The following is a 20,952-nucleotide window of genomic DNA, read 5'->3' on the forward strand; positions in this document are numbered from 1 at the left end:
GCGACTGGGGAGGAGGCGCTGAGAACCCGGCGGGAGGGGGGGCGCCCAGAAGGCACGGCCGGCCTGATGCCCCACGCTCGCTTCCACCCTCTTCCCAGTGAGCGGCCCGACGTGGTGCGGTGCGGTGCGGTGCGGTGCGGGATGGAAGCGGAGGCGGGCGTGGGGCCAAGCCGGGAGCAGTCTGCCAGAGTCCCGGGATCGGTGAAGGCCGGGGCTTGCGCCACAGCGCCTTGCCAGGGTCCTCTTGCGCCGCCTCCGCCACCCGCCCGGGGCCCGCGGCGGAGGGCGGCGGCAGCGAGGCAGGCAGCCAGGCAGGCAGGCAGGCAGGCAGGCAGGCAGGCGCGTGCATGGGTGAAGCGCGGCACCCGCTGGGCTTGGGATGCGTGGAGCAGGCTCTTGAGGCGCCCAGCGGCAGCCGCCGGCGTCTACGGCCATACCACCCTGAACGCGCCCGATCTCGTCTGATCTCGGAAGCTAAGCAGGGTCGGGCCTGGTTAGTACTTGGATGGGAGACCGCCTGGGAATACCGGGTGCTGTAGGCTTTTGCCTTTTGCCTGTTGCCTGTTGCCTCTGGCCTCCTTGACCTCTCCTTTGGCGCCCGCCGCCCCTCCCCCTCCCTCCGTGTGTCCCTCTCTCCCCGGGGAGGGGAGCGCGGCTCCGGGAGCCAAACACACCCCGGCGGCCACTGCTCCCTCAGCCCCTCCCGGGCCGGCAAAGCGGCCTGGCCTGGCCTAGCCTGGCCCCGCCCCGCCCCGCCCCGCCCCCCCCCCGAGCCCGCACACCCCACGGCACTTCACAAGGGGTCCGCTCCCCGCTCCCCGCTCCCCGCACCGGGCGAAATCCCACTGCACCGGCTGGAAGCCACGCCCCAGCTTTGCACCTTTCCTGACACTGCACCCGCACGGAGGGGTGGGGGGGTGCGGCGAGGGCGGGACCGGGGGCTGGCGCCTGGGGACTGGAGGGTGGGGGCTGGGTGGGTGGATCCAAAAACACAGGAGCGGGCGGGGCAGCGAGACCCCAAACACAGACTCCGCCACAGGACTGGGCTCCCTGGGTCCCGGACCTCTTCCCTCCCTCCAGCCCCCATCCCCAGGGCCCCCGGCGTTTCGCGAGGCCCAGCTAGGGCTGCGGGCTCGCGCTGGTGATGTTCTGTGGGGGCGCTGGGGCCTCCGGGCTGGCTGCGCTCGCCCTGCGACTGGGGAGGAGGCGCTGAGAACCCGGCGGGAGGGGGGGCGCCCAGAAGGCACGGCCGGCCTGATGCCCCACGCTCGCTTCCACCCTCTTCCCAGTGAGCGGCCCGACGTGGTGCGGTGCGGTGCGGTGCGGTGCGGTGCGGTGCGGGATGGAAGCGGAGGCGGGCGTGGGGCCAAGCCGGGAGCAGTCTGCCAGAGTCCCGGGATCGGTGAAGGCCGGGGCTTGCGCCACAGCGCCTTGCCAGGGTCCTCTTGCGCCGCCTCCGCCACCCGCCCGGGGCCCGCGGCGGAGGGCGGCGGCAGCGAGGCAGGCAGCCAGGCAGGCAGGCAGGCAGGCAGGCAGGCGCGTGCATGGGTGAAGCGCGGCACCCGCTGGGCTTGGGATGCGTGGAGCAGGCTCTTGAGGCGCCCAGCGGCAGCCGCCGGCGTCTACGGCCATACCACCCTGAACGCGCCCGATCTCGTCTGATCTCGGAAGCTAAGCAGGGTCGGGCCTGGTTAGTACTTGGATGGGAGACCGCCTGGGAATACCGGGTGCTGTAGGCTTTTGCCTTTTGCCTGTTGCCTGTTGCCTCTGGCCTCCTTGACCTCTCCTTTGGCGCCCGCCGCCCCTCCCCCTCCCTCCGTGTGTCCCTCTCTCCCCGGGGAGGGGAGCGCGGCTCCGGGGGCCAAACACACCCCGGCGGCCACTGCTCCCTCAGCCCCTCCCGGGCCGGCAAAGCGGCCTGGCCTGGCCTAGCCTGGCCCCGCCCCGCCCCGCCCCGCCCCCCCCCGAGCCCGCACACCCCACGGCACTTCACAAGGGGTCCGCTCCCCGCTCCCCGCTCCCCGCACCGGGCGAAATCCCACTGCACCGGCTGGAAGCCACGCCCCAGCTTTGCACCTTTCCTGACACTGCACCCGCACGGAGGGGTGGGGGGGTGCGGCGAGGGCGGGACCGGGGGCTGGCGCCTGGGGACTGGAGGGTGGGGGCTGGGTGGGTGGATCCAAAAACACAGGAGCGGGCGGGGCAGCGAGACCCCAAACACAGACTCCGCCACAGGACTGGGCTCCCTGGGTCCCGGACCTCTTCCCTCCCTCCAGCCCCCATCCCCAGGGCCCCCGGCGTTTCGCGAGGCCCAGCTAGGGCTGCGGGCTCGCGCTGGTGATGTTCTGTGGGGGCGCTGGGGCCTCCGGGCTGGCTGCGCTCGCCCTGCGACTGGGGAGGAGGCGCTGAGAACCCGGCGGGAGGGGGGGCGCCCAGAAGGCACGGCCGGCCTGATGCCCCACGCTCGCTTCCACCCTCTTCCCAGTGAGCGGCCCGACGTGGTGCGGTGCGGTGCGGTGCGGTGCGGTGCGGTGCGGTGCGGGATGGAAGCGGAGGCGGGCGTGGGGCCAAGCCGGGAGCAGTCTGCCAGAGTCCCGGGATCGGTGAAGGCCGGGGCTTGCGCCACAGCGCCTTGCCAGGGTCCTCTTGCGCCGCCTCCGCCACCCGCCCGGGGCCCGCGGCGGAGGGCGGCGGCAGCGAGGCAGGCAGCCAGGCAGGCAGGCAGGCAGGCAGGCAGGCGCGTGCATGGGTGAAGCGCGGCACCCGCTGGGCTTGGGATGCGTGGAGCAGGCTCTTGAGGCGCCCAGCGGCAGCCGCCGGCGTCTACGGCCATACCACCCTGAACGCGCCCGATCTCGTCTGATCTCGGAAGCTAAGCAGGGTCGGGCCTGGTTAGTACTTGGATGGGAGACCGCCTGGGAATACCGGGTGCTGTAGGCTTTTGCCTTTTGCCTGTTGCCTGTTGCCTCTGGCCTCCTTGACCTCTCCTTTGGCGCCCGCCGCCCCTCCCCCTTCCTCCGTGTGTCCCTCTCTCCCCGGGGAGGGGAGCGCGGCTCCGGGGGCCAAACACACCCCGGCGGCCACTGCTCCCTCAGCCCCTCCCGGGCCGGCAAAGCGGCCTGGCCTGGCCTAGCCTGGCCCCGCCCCGCCCCGCCCCGCCCCCCCCCCGAGCCCGCACACCCCACGGCACTTCACAAGGGGTCCGCTCCCCGCTCCCCGCTCCCCGCACCGGGCGAAATCCCACTGCACCGGCTGGAAGCCACGCCCCAGCTTTGCACCTTTCCTGACACTGCACCCGCACGGAGGGGTGGGGGGGTGCGGCGAGGGCGGGACCGGGGGCTGGCGCCTGGGGACTGGAGGGTGGGGGCTGGGTGGGTGGATCCAAAAACACAGGAGCGGGCGGGGCAGCGAGACCCCAAACACAGACTCCGCCACAGGACTGGGCTCCCTGGGTCCCGGACCTCTTCCCTCCCTCCAGCCCCCATCCCCAGGGCCCCCGGCGTTTCGCGAGGCCCAGCTAGGGCTGCGGGCTCGCGCTGGTGATGTTCTGTGGGGGCGCTGGGGCCTCCGGGCTGGCTGCGCTCGCCCTGCGACTGGGGAGGAGGCGCTGAGAACCCGGCGGGAGGGGGGGCGCCCAGAAGGCACGGCCGGCCTGATGCCCCACGCTCGCTTCCACCCTCTTCCCAGTGAGCGGCCCGACGTGGTGCGGTGCGGTGCGGTGCGGTGCGGTGCGGTGCGGGATGGAAGCGGAGGCGGGCGTGGGGCCAAGCCGGGAGCAGTCTACCAGAGTCCCGGGATCGGTGAAGGCCGGGGCTTGCGCCACAGCGCCTTGCCAGGGTCCTCTTGCGCCGCCTCCGCCACCCGCCCGGGGCCCGCGGCGGAGGGCGGCGGCAGCGAGGCAGGCAGCCAGGCAGGCAGGCAGGCAGGCAGGCAGGCGCGTGCATGGGTGAAGCGCGGCACCCGCTGGGCTTGGGATGCGTGGAGCAGGCTCTTGAGGCGCCCAGCGGCAGCCGCCGGCGTCTACGGCCATACCACCCTGAACGCGCCCGATCTCGTCTGATCTCGGAAGCTAAGCAGGGTCGGGCCTGGTTAGTACTTGGATGGGAGACCGCCTGGGAATACCGGGTGCTGTAGGCTTTTGCCTTTTGCCTGTTGCCTGTTGCCTCTGGCCTCCTTGACCTCTCCTTTGGCGCCCGCCGCCCCTCCCCCTCCCTCCGTGTGTCCCTCTCTCCCCGGGGAGGGGAGCGCGGCTCCGGGGGCCAAACACACCCCGGCGGCCACTGCTCCCTCAGCCCCTCCCGGGCCGGCAAAGCGGCCTGGCCTGGCCTAGCCTGGCCCCGCCCCGCCCCGCCCCGCCCCCCCCCGAGCCCGCACACCCCACGGCACTTCACAAGGGGTCCGCTCCCCGCTCCCCGCTCCCCGCACCGGGCGAAATCCCACTGCACCGGCTGGAAGCCACGCCCCAGCTTTGCACCTTTCCTGACACTGCACCCGCACGGAGGGGTGGGGGGGTGCGGCGAGGGCGGGACCGGGGGCTGGCGCCTGGGGACTGGAGGGTGGGGGCTGGGTGGGTGGATCCAAAAACACAGGAGCGGGCGGGGCAGCGAGACCCCAAACACAGACTCCGCCACAGGACTGGGCTCCCTGGGTCCCGGACCTCTTCCCTCCCTCCAGCCCCCATCCCCAGGGCCCCCGGCGTTTCGCGAGGCCCAGCTAGGGCTGCGGGCTCGCGCTGGTGATGTTCTGTGGGGGCGCTGGGGCCTCCGGGCTGGCTGCGCTCGCCCTGCGACTGGGGAGGAGGCGCTGAGAACCCGGCGGGAGGGGGGGCGCCCAGAAGGCACGGCCGGCCTGATGCCCCACGCTCGCTTCCACCCTCTTCCCAGTGAGCGGCCCGACGTGGTGCGGTGCGGTGCGGTGCGGTGCGGTGCGGTGCGGGATGGAAGCGGAGGCGGGCGTGGGGCCAAGCCGGGAGCAGTCTGCCAGAGTCCCGGGATCGGTGAAGGCCGGGGCTTGCGCCACAGCGCCTTGCCAGGGTCCTCTTGCGCCGCCTCCGCCACCCGCCCGGGGCCCGCGGCGGAGGGCGGCGGCAGCGAGGCAGGCAGCCAGGCAGGCAGGCAGGCAGGCAGGCAGGCGCGTGCATGGGTGAAGCGCGGCACCCGCTGGGCTTGGGATGCGTGGAGCAGGCTCTTGAGGCGCCCAGCGGCAGCCGCCGGCGTCTACGGCCATACCACCCTGAACGCGCCCGATCTCGTCTGATCTCGGAAGCTAAGCAGGGTCGGGCCTGGTTAGTACTTGGATGGGAGACCGCCTGGGAATACCGGGTGCTGTAGGCTTTTGCCTTTTGCCTGTTGCCTGTTGCCTCTGGCCTCCTTGACCTCTCCTTTGGCGCCCGCCGCCCCTCCCCCTCCCTCCGTGTGTCCCTCTCTCCCCGGGGAGGGGAGCGCGGCTCCGGGGGCCAAACACACCCCGGCGGCCACTGCTCCCTCAGCCCCTCCCGGGCCGGCAAAGCGGCCTGGCCTGGCCTAGCCTGGCCCCGCCCCGCCCCGCCCCGCCCCCCCCCCGAGCCCGCACACCCCACGGCACTTCACAAAGGGTCCGCTCCCCGCTCCCCGCTCCCCGCACCGGGCGAAATCCCACTGCACCGGCTGGAAGCCACGCCCCAGCTTTGCACCTTTCCTGACACTGCACCCGCACGGAGGGGTGGGGGGGTGCGGCGAGGGCGGGACCGGGGGCTGGCGCCTGGGGACTGGAGGGTGGGGGCTGGGTGGGTGGATCCAAAAACACAGGAGCGGGCGGGGCAGCGAGACCCCAAACACAGACTCCGCCACAGGACTGGGCTCCCTGGGTCCCGGACCTCTTCCCTCCCTCCAGCCCCCATCCCCAGGGCCCCCGGCGTTTCGCGAGGCCCAGCTAGGGCTGCGGGCTCGCGCTGGTGATGTTCTGTGGGGGCGCTGGGGCCTCCGGGCTGGCTGCGCTCGCCCTGCGACTGGGGAGGAGGCGCTGAGAACCCGGCGGGAGGGGGGGCGCCCAGAAGGCACGGCCGGCCTGATGCCCCACGCTCGCTTCCACCCTCTTCCCAGTGAGCGGCCCGACGTGGTGCGGTGCGGTGCGGTGCGGTGCGGTGCGGGATGGAAGCGGAGGCGGGCGTGGGGCCAAGCCGGGAGCAGTCTGCCAGAGTCCCGGGATCGGTGAAGGCCGGGGCTTGCGCCACAGCGCCTTGCCAGGGTCCTCTTGCGCCGCCTCCGCCACCCGCCCGGGGCCCGCGGCGGAGGGCGGCGGCAGCGAGGCAGGCAGCCAGGCAGGCAGGCAGGCAGGCAGGCAGGCGCGTGCATGGGTGAAGCGCGGCACCCGCTGGGCTTGGGATGCGTGGAGCAGGCTCTTGAGGCGCCCAGCGGCAGCCGCCGGCGTCTACGGCCATACCACCCTGAACGCGCCCGATCTCGTCTGATCTCGGAAGCTAAGCAGGGTCGGGCCTGGTTAGTACTTGGATGGGAGACCGCCTGGGAATACCGGGTGCTGTAGGCTTTTGCCTTTTGCCTGTTGCCTGTTGCCTCTGGCCTCCTTGACCTCTCCTTTGGCGCCCGCCGCCCCTCCCCCTCCCTCCGTGTGTCCCTCTCTCCCCGGGGAGGGGAGCGCGGCTCCGGGGGCCAAACACACCCCGGCGGCCACTGCTCCCTCAGCCCCTCCCGGGCCGGCAAAGCGGCCTGGCCTGGCCTAGCCTGGCCCCGCCCCGCCCCGCCCCGCCCCCCCCCCCGAGCCCGCACACCCCACGGCACTTCACAAGGGGTCCGCTCCCCGCTCCCCGCTCCCCGCACCGGGCGAAATCCCACTGCACCGGCTGGAAGCCACGCCCCAGCTTTGCACCTTTCCTGACACTGCACCCGCACGGAGGGGTGGGGGGGTGCGGCGAGGGCGGGACCGGGGGCTGGCGCCTGGGGACTGGAGGGTGGGGGCTGGGTGGGTGGATCCAAAAACACAGGAGCGGGCGGGGCAGCGAGACCCCAAACACAGACTCCGCCACAGGACTGGGCTCCCTGGGTCCCGGACCTCTTCCCTCCCTCCAGCCCCCATCCCCAGGGCCCCCGGCGTTTCGCGAGGCCCAGCTAGGGCTGCGGGCTCGCGCTGGTGATGTTCTGTGGGGGCGCTGGGGCCTCCGGGCTGGCTGCGCTCGCCCTGCGACTGGGGAGGAGGCGCTGAGAACCCGGCGGGAGGGGGGGCGCCCAGAAGGCACGGCCGGCCTGATGCCCCACGCTCGCTTCCACCCTCTTCCCAGTGAGCGGCCCGACGTGGTGCGGTGCGGTGCGGTGCGGTGCGGTGCGGTGCGGGATGGAAGCGGAGGCGGGCGTGGGGCCAAGCCGGGAGCAGTCTACCAGAGTCCCGGGATCGGTGAAGGCCGGGGCTTGCGCCACAGCGCCTTGCCAGGGTCCTCTTGCGCCGCCTCCGCCACCCGCCCGGGGCCCGCGGCGGAGGGCGGCGGCAGCGAGGCAGGCAGCCAGGCAGGCAGGCAGGCAGGCAGGCAGGCGCGTGCATGGGTGAAGCGCGGCACCCGCTGGGCTTGGGATGCGTGGAGCAGGCTCTTGAGGCGCCCAGCGGCAGCCGCCGGCGTCTACGGCCATACCACCCTGAACGCGCCCGATCTCGTCTGATCTCGGAAGCTAAGCAGGGTCGGGCCTGGTTAGTACTTGGATGGGAGACCGCCTGGGAATACCGGGTGCTGTAGGCTTTTGCCTTTTGCCTGTTGCCTGTTGCCTCTGGCCTCCTTGACCTCTCCTTTGGCGCCCGCCGCCCCTCCCCCTCCCTCCGTGTGTCCCTCTCTCCCCGGGGAGGGGAGCGCGGCTCCGGGGGCCAAACACACCCCGGCGGCCACTGCTCCCTCAGCCCCTCCCGGGCCGGCAAAGCGGCCTGGCCTGGCCTAGCCTGGCCCCGCCCCGCCCCGCCCCGCCCCCCCCCGAGCCCGCACACCCCACGGCACTTCACAAGGGGTCCGCTCCCCGCTCCCCGCTCCCCGCACCGGGCGAAATCCCACTGCACCGGCTGGAAGCCACGCCCCAGCTTTGCACCTTTCCTGACACTGCACCCGCACGGAGGGGTGGGGGGGTGCGGCGAGGGCGGGACCGGGGGCTGGCGCCTGGGGACTGGAGGGTGGGGGCTGGGTGGGTGGATCCAAAAACACAGGAGCGGGCGGGGCAGCGAGACCCCAAACACAGACTCCGCCACAGGACTGGGCTCCCTGGGTCCCGGACCTCTTCCCTCCCTCCAGCCCCCATCCCCAGGGCCCCCGGCGTTTCGCGAGGCCCAGCTAGGGCTGCGGGCTCGCGCTGGTGATGTTCTGTGGGGGCGCTGGGGCCTCCGGGCTGGCTGCGCTCGCCCTGCGACTGGGGAGGAGGCGCTGAGAACCCGGCGGGAGGGGGGGCGCCCAGAAGGCACGGCCGGCCTGATGCCCCACGCTCGCTTCCACCCTCTTCCCAGTGAGCGGCCCGACGTGGTGCGGTGCGGTGCGGTGCGGTGCGGTGCGGTGCGGGATGGAAGCGGAGGCGGGCGTGGGGCCAAGCCGGGAGCAGTCTGCCAGAGTCCCGGGATCGGTGAAGGCCGGGGCTTGCGCCACAGCGCCTTGCCAGGGTCCTCTTGCGCCGCCTCCGCCACCCGCCCGGGGCCCGCGGCGGAGGGCGGCGGCAGCGAGGCAGGCAGCCAGGCAGGCAGGCAGGCAGGCAGGCAGGCGCGTGCATGGGTGAAGCGCGGCACCCGCTGGGCTTGGGATGCGTGGAGCAGGCTCTTGAGGCGCCCAGCGGCAGCCGCCGGCGTCTACGGCCATACCACCCTGAACGCGCCCGATCTCGTCTGATCTCGGAAGCTAAGCAGGGTCGGGCCTGGTTAGTACTTGGATGGGAGACCGCCTGGGAATACCGGGTGCTGTAGGCTTTTGCCTTTTGCCTGTTGCCTGTTGCCTCTGGCCTCCTTGACCTCTCCTTTGGCGCCCGCCGCCCCTCCCCCTCCCTCCGTGTGTCCCTCTCTCCCCGGGGAGGGGAGCGCGGCTCCGGGGGCCAAACACACCCCGGCGGCCACTGCTCCCTCAGCCCCTCCCGGGCCGGCAAAGCGGCCTGGCCTGGCCTAGCCTGGCCCCGCCCCGCCCCGCCCCGCCCCCCCCCCGAGCCCGCACACCCCACGGCACTTCACAAAGGGTCCGCTCCCCGCTCCCCGCTCCCCGCACCGGGCGAAATCCCACTGCACCGGCTGGAAGCCACGCCCCAGCTTTGCACCTTTCCTGACACTGCACCCGCACGGAGGGGTGGGGGGGTGCGGCGAGGGCGGGACCGGGGGCTGGCGCCTGGGGACTGGAGGGTGGGGGCTGGGTGGGTGGATCCAAAAACACAGGAGCGGGCGGGGCAGCGAGACCCCAAACACAGACTCCGCCACAGGACTGGGCTCCCTGGGTCCCGGACCTCTTCCCTCCCTCCAGCCCCCATCCCCAGGGCCCCCGGCGTTTCGCGAGGCCCAGCTAGGGCTGCGGGCTCGCGCTGGTGATGTTCTGTGGGGGCGCTGGGGCCTCCGGGCTGGCTGCGCTCGCCCTGCGACTGGGGAGGAGGCGCTGAGAACCCGGCGGGAGGGGGGGCGCCCAGAAGGCACGGCCGGCCTGATGCCCCACGCTCGCTTCCACCCTCTTCCCAGTGAGCGGCCCGACGTGGTGCGGTGCGGTGCGGTGCGGTGCGGTGCGGGATGGAAGCGGAGGCGGGCGTGGGGCCAAGCCGGGAGCAGTCTGCCAGAGTCCCGGGATCGGTGAAGGCCGGGGCTTGCGCCACAGCGCCTTGCCAGGGTCCTCTTGCGCCGCCTCCGCCACCCGCCCGGGGCCCGCGGCGGAGGGCGGCGGCAGCGAGGCAGGCAGCCAGGCAGGCAGGCAGGCAGGCAGGCAGGCGCGTGCATGGGTGAAGCGCGGCACCCGCTGGGCTTGGGATGCGTGGAGCAGGCTCTTGAGGCGCCCAGCGGCAGCCGCCGGCGTCTACGGCCATACCACCCTGAACGCGCCCGATCTCGTCTGATCTCGGAAGCTAAGCAGGGTCGGGCCTGGTTAGTACTTGGATGGGAGACCGCCTGGGAATACCGGGTGCTGTAGGCTTTTGCCTTTTGCCTGTTGCCTGTTGCCTCTGGCCTCCTTGACCTCTCCTTTGGCGCCCGCCGCCCCTCCCCCTCCCTCCGTGTGTCCCTCTCTCCCCGGGGAGGGGAGCGCGGCTCCGGGGGCCAAACACACCCCGGCGGCCACTGCTCCCTCAGCCCCTCCCGGGCCGGCAAAGCGGCCTGGCCTGGCCTAGCCTGGCCCCGCCCCGCCCCGCCCCGCCCCCCCCCCCGAGCCCGCACACCCCACGGCACTTCACAAGGGGTCCGCTCCCCGCTCCCCGCTCCCCGCACCGGGCGAAATCCCACTGCACCGGCTGGAAGCCACGCCCCAGCTTTGCACCTTTCCTGACACTGCACCCGCACGGAGGGGTGGGGGGGTGCGGCGAGGGCGGGACCGGGGGCTGGCGCCTGGGGACTGGAGGGTGGGGGCTGGGTGGGTGGATCCAAAAACACAGGAGCGGGCGGGGCAGCGAGACCCCAAACACAGACTCCGCCACAGGACTGGGCTCCCTGGGTCCCGGACCTCTTCCCTCCCTCCAGCCCCCATCCCCAGGGCCCCCGGCGTTTCGCGAGGCCCAGCTAGGGCTGCGGGCTCGCGCTGGTGATGTTCTGTGGGGGCGCTGGGGCCTCCGGGCTGGCTGCGCTCGCCCTGCGACTGGGGAGGAGGCGCTGAGAACCCGGCGGGAGGGGGGGCGCCCAGAAGGCACGGCCGGCCTGATGCCCCACGCTCGCTTCCACCCTCTTCCCAGTGAGCGGCCCGACGTGGTGCGGTGCGGTGCGGTGCGGTGCGGTGCGGTGCGGGATGGAAGCGGAGGCGGGCGTGGGGCCAAGCCGGGAGCAGTCTACCAGAGTCCCGGGATCGGTGAAGGCCGGGGCTTGCGCCACAGCGCCTTGCCAGGGTCCTCTTGCGCCGCCTCCGCCACCCGCCCGGGGCCCGCGGCGGAGGGCGGCGGCAGCGAGGCAGGCAGCCAGGCAGGCAGGCAGGCAGGCAGGCAGGCGCGTGCATGGGTGAAGCGCGGCACCCGCTGGGCTTGGGATGCGTGGAGCAGGCTCTTGAGGCGCCCAGCGGCAGCCGCCGGCGTCTACGGCCATACCACCCTGAACGCGCCCGATCTCGTCTGATCTCGGAAGCTAAGCAGGGTCGGGCCTGGTTAGTACTTGGATGGGAGACCGCCTGGGAATACCGGGTGCTGTAGGCTTTTGCCTTTTGCCTGTTGCCTGTTGCCTCTGGCCTCCTTGACCTCTCCTTTGGCGCCCGCCGCCCCTCCCCCTCCCTCCGTGTGTCCCTCTCTCCCCGGGGAGGGGAGCGCGGCTCCGGGGGCCAAACACACCCCGGCGGCCACTGCTCCCTCAGCCCCTCCCGGGCCGGCAAAGCGGCCTGGCCTGGCCTAGCCTGGCCCCGCCCCGCCCCGCCCCGCCCCCCCCCGAGCCCGCACACCCCACGGCACTTCACAAGGGGTCCGCTCCCCGCTCCCCGCTCCCCGCACCGGGCGAAATCCCACTGCACCGGCTGGAAGCCACGCCCCAGCTTTGCACCTTTCCTGACACTGCACCCGCACGGAGGGGTGGGGGGGTGCGGCGAGGGCGGGACCGGGGGCTGGCGCCTGGGGACTGGAGGGTGGGGGCTGGGTGGGTGGATCCAAAAACACAGGAGCGGGCGGGGCAGCGAGACCCCAAACACAGACTCCGCCACAGGACTGGGCTCCCTGGGTCCCGGACCTCTTCCCTCCCTCCAGCCCCCATCCCCAGGGCCCCCGGCGTTTCGCGAGGCCCAGCTAGGGCTGCGGGCTCGCGCTGGTGATGTTCTGTGGGGGCGCTGGGGCCTCCGGGCTGGCTGCGCTCGCCCTGCGACTGGGGAGGAGGCGCTGAGAACCCGGCGGGAGGGGGGGCGCCCAGAAGGCACGGCCGGCCTGATGCCCCACGCTCGCTTCCACCCTCTTCCCAGTGAGCGGCCCGACGTGGTGCGGTGCGGTGCGGTGCGGTGCGGTGCGGTGCGGGATGGAAGCGGAGGCGGGCGTGGGGCCAAGCCGGGAGCAGTCTGCCAGAGTCCCGGGATCGGTGAAGGCCGGGGCTTGCGCCACAGCGCCTTGCCAGGGTCCTCTTGCGCCGCCTCCGCCACCCGCCCGGGGCCCGCGGCGGAGGGCGGCGGCAGCGAGGCAGGCAGCCAGGCAGGCAGGCAGGCAGGCAGGCAGGCGCGTGCATGGGTGAAGCGCGGCACCCGCTGGGCTTGGGATGCGTGGAGCAGGCTCTTGAGGCGCCCAGCGGCAGCCGCCGGCGTCTACGGCCATACCACCCTGAACGCGCCCGATCTCGTCTGATCTCGGAAGCTAAGCAGGGTCGGGCCTGGTTAGTACTTGGATGGGAGACCGCCTGGGAATACCGGGTGCTGTAGGCTTTTGCCTTTTGCCTGTTGCCTGTTGCCTCTGGCCTCCTTGACCTCTCCTTTGGCGCCCGCCGCCCCTCCCCCTCCCTCCGTGTGTCCCTCTCTCCCCGGGGAGGGGAGCGCGGCTCCGGGGGCCAAACACACCCCGGCGGCCACTGCTCCCTCAGCCCCTCCCGGGCCGGCAAAGCGGCCTGGCCTGGCCTAGCCTGGCCCCGCCCCGCCCCGCCCCGCCCCCCCCCCGAGCCCGCACACCCCACGGCACTTCACAAGGGGTCCGCTCCCCGCTCCCCGCTCCCCGCACCGGGCGAAATCCCACTGCACCGGCTGGAAGCCACGCCCCAGCTTTGCACCTTTCCTGACACTGCACCCGCACGGAGGGGTGGGGGGGTGCGGCGAGGGCGGGACCGGGGGCTGGCGCCTGGGGACTGGAGGGTGGGGGCTGGGTGGGTGGATCCAAAAACACAGGAGCGGGCGGGGCAGCGAGACCCCAAACACAGACTCCGCCACAGGACTGGGCTCCCTGGGTCCCGGACCTCTTCCCTCCCTCCAGCCCCCATCCCCAGGGCCCCCGGCGTTTCGCGAGGCCCAGCTAGGGCTGCGGGCTCGCGCTGGTGATGTTCTGTGGGGGCGCTGGGGCCTCCGGGCTGGCTGCGCTCGCCCTGCGACTGGGGAGGAGGCGCTGAGAACCCGGCGGGAGGGGGGGCGCCCAGAAGGCACGGCCGGCCTGATGCCCCACGCTCGCTTCCACCCTCTTCCCAGTGAGCGGCCCGACGTGGTGCGGTGCGGTGCGGTGCGGTGCGGTGCGGTGCGGTGCGGGATGGAAGCGGAGGCGGGCGTGGGGCCAAGCCGGGAGCAGTCTGCCAGAGTCCCGGGATCGGTGAAGGCCGGGGCTTGCGCCACAGCGCCTTGCCAGGGTCCTCTTGCGCCGCCTCCGCCACCCGCCCGGGGCCCGCGGCGGAGGGCGGCGGCAGCGAGGCAGGCAGCCAGGCAGGCAGGCAGGCAGGCAGGCAGGCAGGCGCGTGCATGGGTGAAGCGCGGCACCCGCTGGGCTTGGGATGCGTGGAGCAGGCTCTTGAGGCGCCCAGCGGCAGCCGCCGGCGTCTACGGCCATACCACCCTGAACGCGCCCGATCTCGTCTGATCTCGGAAGCTAAGCAGGGTCGGGCCTGGTTAGTACTTGGATGGGAGACCGCCTGGGAATACCGGGTGCTGTAGGCTTTTGCCTTTTGCCTGTTGCCTGTTGCCTCTGGCCTCCTTGACCTCTCCTTTGGCGCCCGCCGCCCCTCCCCCTCCCTCCGTGTGTCCCTCTCTCCCCGGGGAGGGGAGCGCGGCTCCGGGGGCCAAACACACCCCGGCGGCCACTGCTCCCTCAGCCCCTCCCGGGCCGGCAAAGCGGCCTGGCCTGGCCTAGCCTGGCCCCGCCCCGCCCCGCCCCCCCGAGCCCGCACACCCCACGGCACTTCACAAGGGGTCCGCTCCCCGCTCCCCGCTCCCCGCACCGGGCGAAATCCCACTGCACCGGCTGGAAGCCACGCCCCAGCTTTGCACCTTTCCTGACACTGCACCCGCACGGAGGGGTGGGGGGGTGCGGCGAGGGCGGGACCGGGGGCTGGCGCCTGGGGACTGGAGGGTGGGGGCTGGGTGGGTGGATCCAAAAACACAGGAGCGGGCGGGGCAGCGAGACCCCAAACACAGACTCCGCCACAGGACTGGGCTCCCTGGGTCCCGGACCTCTTCCCTCCCTCCAGCCCCCATCCCCAGGGCCCCCGGCGTTTCGCGAGGCCCAGCTAGGGCTGCGGGCTCGCGCTGGTGATGTTCTGTGGGGGCGCTGGGGCCTCCGGGCTGGCTGCGCTCGCCCTGCGACTGGGGAGGAGGCGCTGAGAACCCGGCGGGAGGGGGGGCGCCCAGAAGGCACGGCCGGCCTGATGCCCCACGCTCGCTTCCACCCTCTTCCCAGTGAGCGGCCCGACGTGGTGCGGTGCGGTGCGGTGCGGTGCGGTGCGGGATGGAAGCGGAGGCGGGCGTGGGGCCAAGCCGGGAGCAGTCTGCCAGAGTCCCGGGATCGGTGAAGGCCGGGGCTTGCGCCACAGCGCCTTGCCAGGGTCCTCTTGCGCCGCCTCCGCCACCCGCCCGGGGCCCGCGGCGGAGGGCGGCGGCAGCGAGGCAGGCAGCCAGGCAGGCAGGCAGGCAGGCAGGCAGGCGCGTGCATGGGTGAAGCGCGGCACCCGCTGGGCTTGGGATGCGTGGAGCAGGCTCTTGAGGCGCCCAGCGGCAGCCGCCGGCGTCTACGGCCATACCACCCTGAACGCGCCCGATCTCGTCTGATCTCGGAAGCTAAGCAGGGTCGGGCCTGGTTAGTACTTGGATGGGAGACCGCCTGGGAATACCGGGTGCTGTAGGCTTTTGCCTTTTGCCTGTTGCCTGTTGCCTCTGGCCTCCTTGACCTCTCCTTTGGCGCCCGCCGCCCCTCCCCCTCCCTCCGTGTGTCCCTCTCTCCCCGGGGAGGGGAGCGCGGCTCCGGGGGCCAAACACACCCCGGCGGCCACTGCTCCCTCAGCCCCTCCCGGGCCGGCAAAGCGGCCTGGCCTGGCCTAGCCTGGCCCCGCCCCGCCCCGCCCCGCCCCCCCCCCGAGCCCGCACACCCCACGGCACTTCACAAGGGGTCCGCTCCCCGCTCCCTGCTCCCCGCACCGGGCGAAATCCCACTGCACCGGCTGGAAGCCACGCCCCAGCTTTGCACCTTTCCTGACACTGCACCCGCACGGAGGGGTGGGGGGGTGCGGCGAGGGCGGGACCGGGGGCTGGCGCCTGGGGACTGGAGGGTGGGGGCTGGGTGGGTGGATCCAAAAACACAGGAGCGGGCGGGGCAGCGAGACCCCAAACACAGACTCCGCCACAGGACTGGGCTCCCTGGGTCCCGGACCTCTTCCCTCCCTCCAGCCCCCATCCCCAGGGCCCCCGGCGTTTCGCGAGGCCCAGCTAGGGCTGCGGGCTCGCGCTGGTGATGTTCTGTGGGGGCGCTGGGGCCTCCGGGCTGGCTGCGCTCGCCCTGCGACTGGGGAGGAGGCGCTGAGAACCCGGCGGGAGGGGGGGCGCCCAGAAGGCACGGCCGGCCTGATGCCCCACGCTCGCTTCCACCCTCTTCCCAGTGAGCGGCCCGACGTGGTGCGGTGCGGTGCGGTGCGGTGCGGTGCGGGATGGAAGCGGAGGCGGGCGTGGGGCCAAGCCGGGAGCAGTCTGCCAGAGTCCCGGGATCGGTGAAGGCCGGGGCTTGCGCCACAGCGCCTTGCCAGGGTCCTCTTGCGCCGCCTCCGCCACCCGCCCGGGGCCCGCGGCGGAGGGCGGCGGCAGCGAGGCAGGCAGCCAGGCAGGCAGGCAGGCAGGCAGGCAGGCGCGTGCATGGGTGAAGCGCGGCACCCGCTGGGCTTGGGATGCGTGGAGCAGGCTCTTGAGGCGCCCAGCGGCAGCCGCCGGCGTCTACGGCCATACCACCCTGAACGCGCCCGATCTCGTCTGATCTCGGAAGCTAAGCAGGGTCGGGCCTGGTTAGTACTTGGATGGGAGACCGCCTGGGAATACCGGGTGCTGTAGGCTTTTGCCTTTTGCCTGTTGCCTGTTGCCTCTGGCCTCCTTGACCTCTCCTTTGGCGCCCGCCGCCCCTCCCCCTCCCTCCGTGTGTCCCTCTCTCCCCGGGGAGGGGAGCGCGGCTCCGGGGGCCAAACACACCCCGGCGGCCACTGCTCCCTCAGCCCCTCCCGGGCCGGCAAAGCGGCCTGGCCTGGCCTAGCCTGGCCCCGCCCCGCCCCGCCCCGCCCCCCCCCGAGCCCGCACACCCCACGGCACTTCACAAGGGGTCCGCTCCCCGCTCCCCGCTCCCCGCACCGGGCGAAATCCCACTGCACCGGCTGGAAGCCACGCCCCAGCTTTGCACCTTTCCTGACACTGCACCCGCACGGAGGGGTGGGGGGGTGCGGCGAGGGCGGGACCGGGGGCTGGCGCCTGGGGACTGGAGGGTGGGGGCTGGGTGGGTGGATCCAAAAACACAGGAGCGGGCGGGGCAGCGAGACCCCAAACACAGACTCCGCCACAGGACTGGGCTCCCTGGGTCCCGGACCTCTTCCCTCCCTCCAGCCCCCATCCCCAGGGCCCCCGGCGTTTCGCGAGGCCCAGCTAGGGCTGCGGGCTCGCGCTGGTGATGTTCTGTGGGGGCGCTGGGGCCTCCGGGCTGGCTGCGCTCGCCCTGCGACTGGGGAGGAGGCGCTGAGAACCCGGCGGGAGGGGGGGCGCCCAGAAGGCACGGCCGGCCTGATGCCCCACGCTCGCTTCCACCCTCTTCCCAGTGAGCGGCCCGACGTGGTGCGGTGCGGTGCGGTGCGGTGCGGTGCGGTGCGGTGCGGGATGGAAGCGGAGGCGGGCGTGGGGCCAAGCCGGGAGCAGTCTGCCAGAGTCCCGGGATCGGTGAAGGCCGGGGCTTGCGCCACAGCGCCTTGCCAGGGTCCTCTTGCGCCGCCTCCGCCACCCGCCCGGGGCCCGCGGCGGAGGGCGGCGGCAGCGAGGCAGGCAGCCAGGCAGGCAGGCAGGCAGGCAGGCAGGCGCGTGCATGGGTGAAGCGCGGCACCCGCTGGGCTTGGGATGCGTGGAGCAGGCTCTTGAGGCGCCCAGCGGCAGCCGCCGGCGTCTACGGCCATACCACCCTGAACGCGCCCGATCTCGTCTGATCTCGGAAGCTAAGCAGGGTCGGGCCTGGTTAGTACTTGGATGGGAGACCGCCTGGGAATACCGGGTGCTGTAGGCTTTTGCCTTTTGCCTGTTGCCTGTTGCCTCTGGCCTCCTTGACCTCTCCTTTGGCGCCCGCCGCCCCTCCCCCTCCCTCCGTGTGTCCCTCTCTCCCCGGGGAGGGGAGCGCGGCTCCGGGGGCCAAACACACCCCGGCGGCCACTGCTCCCTCAGCCCCTCCCGGGCCGGCAAAGCGGCCTGGCCTGGCCTAGCCTGGCCCCGCCCCGCCCCGCCCCGCCCCCCCCCCGAGCCCGCACACCCCACGGCACTTCACAAGGGGTCCGCTCCCCGCTCCCCGCTCCCCGCACCGGGCGAAATCCCACTGCACCGGCTGGAAGCCACGCCCCAGCTTTGCACCTTTCCTGACACTGCACCCGCACGGAGGGGTGGGGGGGTGCGGCGAGGGCGGGACCGGGGGCTGGCGCCTGGGGACTGGAGGGTGGGGGCTGGGTGGGTGGATCCAAAAACACAGGAGCGGGCGGGGCAGCGAGACCCCAAACACAGACTCCGCCACAGGACTGGGCTCCCTGGGTCCCGGACCTCTTCCCTCCCTCCAGCCCCCATCCCCAGGGCCCCCGGCGTTTCGCGAGGCCCAGCTAGGGCTGCGGGCTCGCGCTGGTGATGTTCTGTGGGGGCGCTGGGGCCTCCGGGCTGGCTGCGCTCGCCCTGCGACTGGGGAGGAGGCGCTGAGAACCCGGCGGGAGGGGGGGCGCCCAGAAGGCACGGCCGGCCTGATGCCCCACGCTCGCTTCCACCCTCTTCCCAGTGAGCGGCCCGACGTGGTGCGGTGCGGTGCGGTGCGGTGCGGTGCGGGATGGAAGCGGAGGCGGGCGTGGGGCCAAGCCGGGAGCAGTCTGCCAGAGTCCCGGGATCGGTGAAGGCCGGGGCTTGCGCCACAGCGCCTTGCCAGGGTCCTCTTGCGCCGCCTCCGCCACCCGCCCGGGGCCCGCGGCGGAGGGCGGCGGCAGCGAGGCAGGCAGCCAGGCAGGCAGGCAGGCAGGCAGGCAGGCAGGCAGGCGCGTGCATGGGTGAAGCGCGGCACCCGCTGGGCTTGGGATGCGTGGAGCAGGCTCTTGAGGCGCCCAGCGGCAGCCGCCGGCGTCTACGGCCATACCACCCTGAACGCGCCCGATCTCGTCTGATCTCGGAAGCTAAGCAGGGTCGGGCCTGGTTAGTACTTGGATGGGAGACCGCCTGGGAATACCGGGTGCTGTAGGCTTTTGCCTTTTGCCTGTTGCCTGTTGCCTCTGGCCTCCTTGACCTCTCCTTTGGCGCCCGCCGCCCCTCCCCCTCCCTCCGTGTGTCCCTCTCTCCCCGGGGAGGGGAGCGCGGCTCCGGGGGCCAAACACACCCCGGCGGCCACTGCTCCCTCAGCCCCTCCCGGGCCGGCAAAGCGGCCTGGCCTGGCCTAGCCTGGCCCCGCCCCGCCCCGCCCCGCCCCCCCCCGAGCCCGCACACCCCACGGCACTTCACAAGGGGTCCGCTCCCCGCTCCCCGCTCCCCGCACCGGGCGAAATCCCACTGCACCGGCTGGAAGCCACGCCCCAGCTTTGCACCTTTCCTGACACTGCACCCGCACGGAGGGGTGGGGGGGTGCGGCGAGGGCGGGACCGGGGGCTGGCGCCTGGGGACTGGAGGGTGGGGGCTGGGTGGGTGGATCCAAAAACACAGGAGCGGGCGGGGCAGCGAGACCCCAAACACAGACTCCGCCACAGGACTGGGCTCCCTGGGTCCCGGACCTCTTCCCTCCCTCCAGCCCCCATCCCCAGGGCCCCCGGCGTTTCGCGAGGCCCAGCTAGGGCTGCGGGCTCGCGCTGGTGATGTTCTGTGGGGGCGCTGGGGCCTCCGGGCTGGCTGCGCTCGCCCTGCGACTGGGGAGGAGGCGCTGAGAACCCGGCGGGAGGGGGGGCGCCCAGAAGGCACGGCCGGCCTGATGCCCCACGCTCGCTTCCACCCTCTTCCCAGTGAGCGGCCCGACGTGGTGCGGTGCGGTGCGGTGCGGTGCGGTGCGGTGCGGGATGGAAGCGGAGGCGGGCGTGGGGCCAAGCCGGGAGCAGTCTGCCAGAGTCCCGGGATCGGTGAAGGCCGGGGCTTGCGCCACAGCGCCTTGCCAGGGTCCTCTTGCGCCGCCTCCGCCACCCGCCCGGGGCCCGCGGCGGAGGGCGGCGGCAGCGAGGCAGGCAGCCAGGCAGGCAGGCAGGCAGGCAGGCAGGCAGGCGCGTGCATGGGTGAAGCGCGGCACCCGCTGGGCTTGGGATGCGTGGAGCAGGCTCTTGAGGCGCCCAGCGGCAGCCGCCGGCGTCTACGGCCATACCACCCTGAACGCGCCCGATCTCGTCTGATCTCGGAAGCTAAGCAGGGTCGGGCCTGGTTAGTACTTGGATGGGAGACCGCCCGGGAATACCGGGTGCTGTAGGCTTTTGCCTTTTGCCTGTTGCCTGTTGCCTCTGGCCTCCTTGACCTCTCCTTTGGCGCCCGCCGCCCCTCCCCCTCCCTCCGTGTGTCCCTCTCTCCCCGGGGAGGGGAGCGCGGCTCCGGGAGCCAAACACACCCTGGCGGCCACTGCTCCCTCAGCCCCTCCCGGGCCGGCAAAGCGGCCTGGCCTGGCCTAGCCTGGCCCCGCCCCGCCCCGCCCCGCCCCCCCCCCGAGCCCGCACACCCCACGGCACTTCACAAGGGGTCCGCTCCCCGCTCCCCGCTCCCCGCACCGGGCGAAATCCCACTGCACCGGCTGGAAGCCACGCCCCAGCTTTGCACCTTTCCTGACACTGCACCCGCACGGAGGGGTGGGGGGGTGCGGCGAGGGCGGGACCGGGGGCTGGCGCCTGGGGACTGGAGGGTGGGGGCTGGGTGGGTGGATCCAAAAACACAGGAGCGGGCGGGGCAGCGAGACCCCAAACACAGACTCCGCCACAGGACTGGGCTCCCTGGGTCCCGGACCTCTTCCCTCCCTCCAGCCCCCATCCCCAGGGCCCCCGGCGTTTCGCGAGGCCCAGCTAGGGCTGCGGGCTCGCGCTGGTGATGTTCTGTGGGGGCGCTGGGGCCTCCGGGCTGGCTGCGCTCGCCCTGCGACTGGGGAGGAGGCGCTGAGAACCCGGCGGGAGGGGGGGCGCCCAGAAGGCACGGCCGGCCTGATGCCCCACGCTCGCTTCCACCCTCTTCCCAGTGAGCGGCCCGACGTGGTGCGGTGCGGTGCGGTGCGGTGCGGGATGGAAGCGGAGGCGGGCGTGGGGCCAAGCCGGGAGCAGTCTGCCAGAGTCCCGGGATCGGTGAAGGCCGGGGCTTGCGCCACAGCGCCTTGCCAGGGTCCTCTTGCGCCGCCTCCGCCACCCGCCCGGGGCCCGCGGCGGAGGGCGGCGGCAGCGAGGCAGGCAGCCAGGCAGGCAGGCAGGCAGGCAGGCAGGCGCGTGCATGGGTGAAGCGCGGCACCCGCTGGGCTTGGGATGCGTGGAGCAGGCTCTTGAGGCGCCCAGCGGCAGCCGCCGGCGTCTACGGCCATACCACCCTGAACGCGCCCGATCTCGTCTGATCTCGGAAGCTAAGCAGGGTCGGGCCTGGTTAGTACTTGGATGGGAGACCGCCTGGGAATACCGGGTGCTGTAGGCTTTTGCCTTTTGCCTGTTGCCTGTTGCCTCTGGCCTCCTTGACCTCTCCTTTGGCGCCCGCCGCCCCTCCCCCTCCCT

At 73.3% G+C, this 20,952-nt stretch overlaps 18 non-coding genes across 18 annotated transcripts; all 18 read left to right on the plus strand.

Moving 5' to 3' along the window:
- The first annotated feature begins 423 nt into the window (after window positions 1–423).
- On the plus strand, window positions 424–542 carry LOC147571655 (5S ribosomal RNA). Its single transcript, XR_015247169.1, has one exon. It is a non-coding gene; the product is annotated as a 5S ribosomal RNA (ribosomal RNA).
- Window positions 543–1,620: 1,078 nt separating this feature from the next.
- On the plus strand, window positions 1,621–1,739 carry LOC147571656 (5S ribosomal RNA). The gene has a single exon (XR_015247170.1). It is a non-coding gene; the product is annotated as a 5S ribosomal RNA (ribosomal RNA).
- Window positions 1,740–2,821: 1,082 nt separating this feature from the next.
- LOC147571657 (5S ribosomal RNA) lies at window positions 2,822–2,940 on the plus strand. The gene has a single exon (XR_015247171.1). It is a non-coding gene; the product is annotated as a 5S ribosomal RNA (ribosomal RNA).
- A 1,078-nt stretch (window positions 2,941–4,018) lies between these two features.
- Window positions 4,019–4,137, plus strand: LOC147571658 (5S ribosomal RNA). The gene has a single exon (XR_015247172.1). It is a non-coding gene; the product is annotated as a 5S ribosomal RNA (ribosomal RNA).
- A 1,077-nt stretch (window positions 4,138–5,214) lies between these two features.
- On the plus strand, window positions 5,215–5,333 carry LOC147571659 (5S ribosomal RNA). The gene has a single exon (XR_015247173.1). It is a non-coding gene; the product is annotated as a 5S ribosomal RNA (ribosomal RNA).
- A 1,073-nt stretch (window positions 5,334–6,406) lies between these two features.
- Window positions 6,407–6,525, plus strand: LOC147571660 (5S ribosomal RNA). Its single transcript, XR_015247174.1, has one exon. It is a non-coding gene; the product is annotated as a 5S ribosomal RNA (ribosomal RNA).
- A 1,079-nt stretch (window positions 6,526–7,604) lies between these two features.
- On the plus strand, window positions 7,605–7,723 carry LOC147571661 (5S ribosomal RNA). The gene has a single exon (XR_015247175.1). It is a non-coding gene; the product is annotated as a 5S ribosomal RNA (ribosomal RNA).
- A 1,077-nt stretch (window positions 7,724–8,800) lies between these two features.
- Window positions 8,801–8,919, plus strand: LOC147571662 (5S ribosomal RNA). Its single transcript, XR_015247177.1, has one exon. It is a non-coding gene; the product is annotated as a 5S ribosomal RNA (ribosomal RNA).
- A 1,073-nt stretch (window positions 8,920–9,992) lies between these two features.
- On the plus strand, window positions 9,993–10,111 carry LOC147571663 (5S ribosomal RNA). Its single transcript, XR_015247178.1, has one exon. It is a non-coding gene; the product is annotated as a 5S ribosomal RNA (ribosomal RNA).
- A 1,079-nt stretch (window positions 10,112–11,190) lies between these two features.
- LOC147571664 (5S ribosomal RNA) lies at window positions 11,191–11,309 on the plus strand. The gene has a single exon (XR_015247179.1). It is a non-coding gene; the product is annotated as a 5S ribosomal RNA (ribosomal RNA).
- Window positions 11,310–12,386: 1,077 nt separating this feature from the next.
- Window positions 12,387–12,505, plus strand: LOC147571665 (5S ribosomal RNA). Its single transcript, XR_015247180.1, has one exon. It is a non-coding gene; the product is annotated as a 5S ribosomal RNA (ribosomal RNA).
- Window positions 12,506–13,592: 1,087 nt separating this feature from the next.
- LOC147571666 (5S ribosomal RNA) lies at window positions 13,593–13,711 on the plus strand. The gene has a single exon (XR_015247181.1). It is a non-coding gene; the product is annotated as a 5S ribosomal RNA (ribosomal RNA).
- Window positions 13,712–14,776: 1,065 nt separating this feature from the next.
- On the plus strand, window positions 14,777–14,895 carry LOC147571667 (5S ribosomal RNA). Its single transcript, XR_015247182.1, has one exon. It is a non-coding gene; the product is annotated as a 5S ribosomal RNA (ribosomal RNA).
- Window positions 14,896–15,968: 1,073 nt separating this feature from the next.
- LOC147571668 (5S ribosomal RNA) lies at window positions 15,969–16,087 on the plus strand. The gene has a single exon (XR_015247183.1). It is a non-coding gene; the product is annotated as a 5S ribosomal RNA (ribosomal RNA).
- Window positions 16,088–17,169: 1,082 nt separating this feature from the next.
- On the plus strand, window positions 17,170–17,288 carry LOC147571669 (5S ribosomal RNA). The gene has a single exon (XR_015247184.1). It is a non-coding gene; the product is annotated as a 5S ribosomal RNA (ribosomal RNA).
- Window positions 17,289–18,369: 1,081 nt separating this feature from the next.
- Window positions 18,370–18,488, plus strand: LOC147571670 (5S ribosomal RNA). The gene has a single exon (XR_015247186.1). It is a non-coding gene; the product is annotated as a 5S ribosomal RNA (ribosomal RNA).
- Window positions 18,489–19,569: 1,081 nt separating this feature from the next.
- On the plus strand, window positions 19,570–19,688 carry LOC147571671 (5S ribosomal RNA). Its single transcript, XR_015247198.1, has one exon. It is a non-coding gene; the product is annotated as a 5S ribosomal RNA (ribosomal RNA).
- A 1,068-nt stretch (window positions 19,689–20,756) lies between these two features.
- Window positions 20,757–20,875, plus strand: LOC147571672 (5S ribosomal RNA). The gene has a single exon (XR_015247187.1). It is a non-coding gene; the product is annotated as a 5S ribosomal RNA (ribosomal RNA).
- The last annotated feature ends 77 nt before the right edge of the window (window positions 20,876–20,952 follow it).

Source organism: Puma concolor, unplaced genomic scaffold (assembly GCF_028749965.1).
Source record: "Puma concolor isolate L17-30 unplaced genomic scaffold, mPumCon1.1.hap2 unalloc_scaffold_128, whole genome shotgun sequence".
Lineage (NCBI taxonomy): Eukaryota > Metazoa > Chordata > Mammalia > Carnivora > Felidae > Puma > Puma concolor.